Genomic DNA, 3,424 nt, shown 5'->3' on the forward strand with positions numbered 1-3,424 from the left:
AAAAACAGGTTTGGGCCACATTAAACTACGATATGAATGTAACGAAATTGTTTTTGGTTCCTGTGTGTATGCTTTTGATTGACATTTATCTTGTTTATAATTGCAGTTATGAATATGATTACTCGTGTATTGCATGTTTAGTGAATGTCAACTTGATGTATGAGTTTGTAGTTGAGACCAAAACCACTGCTACTGCAACCAACTCATGATGGTTATATAATGGAGCCAGTCAACACATATTTTCATACCATCTATTCAAACAAAAATGAAATATTGAGGCTGGCTGTTTGAAGTTAAAATTGTCCTTTTTCCAAGTCCTTGTAACTGCCATACCACAAACAAATCTTAGTGGAAAGACCAACACCCCCTACATTTGCCATGAATAGGACATTACGTGCTTCACTGGCTTGTTTTGAACTGACCCTAAGTTGAAGGGCCCAATTATTGTGTCTTGTTGGCAAAAGCTGGTCATTCTTTTAAAAACATTATGCTTTGTAAGACGAGAAGGCGTCTTGTCATACAATAGTTTTATAGCAGATGTGTAAACTGCAGATCAGTTTTTAATCAAACTTTGAAACTATTTTGAGATGCATATATTGTGAAATGATAATAAATAGGGTTTTAAAAAGAGGGGGATCATGTGTACATGCTGATTATGCCGTCACCCTAAATGTAAGCTACCAAAATATGTAATGCAAAACCAGGTATGATGCATCGCTCTTAATGTCCCGGACACTCAACAAGTATCGAATTTTGACTACTTCCAGGTCACTCAGCCAATGAAATTGGTCCGCCTGACAATCAGTCATGTCCTTTGTGTTCTAGAACGCTTTCTCTCAGTTCTAGAAGGTTTGAGACAGAAGAAATCCCTTCTGCAGATGCTGGACTCCAGCCACTGTTGGTGAGGTCGACTCTCTATATGGGTATAGCTGTAGTATACACTCGTCTATATACTCATCGTCTGTCAGACGTTACTAACAATCATGCCACTCGTACGATTAAATAAATGTATGCAAAAATAATAATTTTATTACTATTATTAAATATTTATTGCCTTTCTCTGTAAATATGACTTGATGAATTTATTTGACCTCTGTTAATAATAATAAAAAGAGGACTATATATGGAAAATGAATATATGTTATTACTGTTTTTGTGGCGTTCGTATATTTGGATGTATGATGAACAATATTAGGTGTGCTAGAAATTGAGTGTTGCATTACATGCTACCTACAGTACCTGCTGCTGTAGACAGTTGCAGTGTGATTTCATAATCAAATGTGTGGGTCAAAAGACACCTTTTAGTGTAATGTGTCATTGAAAACAACTAATTCACTGTTTACAGTTTAGAAGTATCTGTCAAGCTGTAATGCACTGCAAAAAATGACTTTCTTCCTCAATTTTGACAGGTACATTTTCTGTATTTAAGCATAAACTCTTCCTTTTGATGCATTTAAAAAAAAACAGGACTTAATATCTTAAGTCATTGCTCTTCTTCAGTTAATATAGCTTGATTTAAGAATGTTGAGGTATTTGTACTGGAAAACAAAGAGAAAAACACTGAGTTAGAGAATCATTCATTCGTTGCAGTGTTGGCAATTGCATTGGAAAGCAATGGAAAACTATGGGGCAAATTCACAGATACATCAAAAACAACACTGTAATTTAAATATTCAAATGTTTGATTCAAATTTGAAAATTTAGGTTTGATGATCCCATAAATCCGTAGGTCTTTTAAAATATATTATGTGAAGACTGGAACATTATTTAGCTTGTTGCGATCTTTGCTCCTGTATATTTCCAGATAACTGTTGCATATCCTTCATCTTTACAAGCACGAACTCTTCATTAGCATATGTATCTCCAGATACATAACACTGAAATCTATAGACTGAGACAGACAGCGAGAGAGAGAGAGAATGTAGCAACTGGGATGCTAAACACTCACATTCAGTGCCATGAAAAAATAGTGTTCCCAGCTGTGATTTATTCCCATATTTTTTTTAAAGGAAAATGTCAGATAATTATTCTTGTTAAAACTATTCAAGAACTGTTGTCATTTCATTTTTTATTTTTTCATTTTCAACCAGACACAATTAATCAGCAGAATAATGCAATAAAATGAATCATTATTGCATCCCAAGCAGACATAAGACTTAAGTATAAGACTGTGTATTAGGCTTTAATTCTATGCAAATCATAATATCTCATTTATTAATTTACCAAAACCCAGACTTGTGTATAGTTTATTAGTAAGCATTGAAGATTTGAAGACCCAAATTTGGAGCTTTGCTTAACTTGATGCAAGTCAATCTTCACTCTGACTGTGACTGATTGCATAATAAAGAAAAGAGCTTTTAGAGAAGAAGATGGGTCTTGAAACACATTCAACAGGCCCACGCATGTGTGAATATGTTCTTAGACGGCCGTAACTACTAGGTGTCCGAAGCGTGCTAAACGCAGCACAAGGGAGTTGGCTTTTGACGCAGAGGTTACGGTTGATAATTTGCCATAGGACACTAGACAAAGAGGCGAATTGCTCTGTGGAAGTTGAAGACACGGTCCAGAAAATGTGTCATGGGGAAGTTATGAGGCGTTTAAAGACAGTGAAGAGTTTCTCAGACAACATGGGGATTCAAGGATCATTTAGATTCAAGGTTATATCAACAGAGCCCCTCCTCGCTTTTACATATTACCGCTTTTATGAAATCAATTAGAACCGAAGGGAGTGAAGGAATGCTCAAAGAGAATGTTCGGAAAGGTATTAAGGTCAATGGAACTATTCCTTTTCCAAATGGATTTCCAAAACTTCTGGTATGAAACCTTGTTCTGGGAGAAATTACTTCTGCGGATGACAGCGAGCTCATTAGACAGTCTGCATGAGCCACTAGAGAGAATTTATTCTAATTCTCGATGTGTCAATAACAGACTCGAAGGTGAAACCGAGAGCTCTCGAGCAAAACTCGCTGTCGGGATGGTGGTACATTTTTTAAACGCTGTAGGCCTAACTCTCCCCCTCCGTGTGTCTCCAAGCTCTTAGGAGTCTTCTTTTGGCAAAGCTCTGAGACTTCACTCTCCCTTTAAAAAGGAGGATCAGGAATGTAGGGTAAGATGTCTCATAATGTTGTGTTCTGGAATGATGTTTACAGCAGTAGTCAAGCTGAAAGATGGCCGGTTTGAGGGAAAAATGCCTTTTGTTTAACTTCTCACTGATGTTATCAGACGCCGAGCTGCAGCGCAGCCACCTACAGCGCGGGGAGACCTGGGGATGTCAGCTGATTTAGATGGCTGATGGATTGCCTTTCTTTTCCCCTTTTTATTATTCCTTCCTTAAGGCTGAATAATAGCGGGCCGTATTTTTTTTTAGATGGGTGTCCTCTCCAAGCTTGAATTACTCGGGCCAGACGGAGCAGTCACACACAGG

This window comes from Sinocyclocheilus grahami, unplaced genomic scaffold (genome assembly GCF_001515645.1).
Source record: "Sinocyclocheilus grahami isolate Dianchi unplaced genomic scaffold, SAMN03320097.WGS_v1.1 scaffold112.1, whole genome shotgun sequence".
Classification (NCBI taxonomy): domain Eukaryota; kingdom Metazoa; phylum Chordata; class Actinopteri; order Cypriniformes; family Cyprinidae; genus Sinocyclocheilus; species Sinocyclocheilus grahami.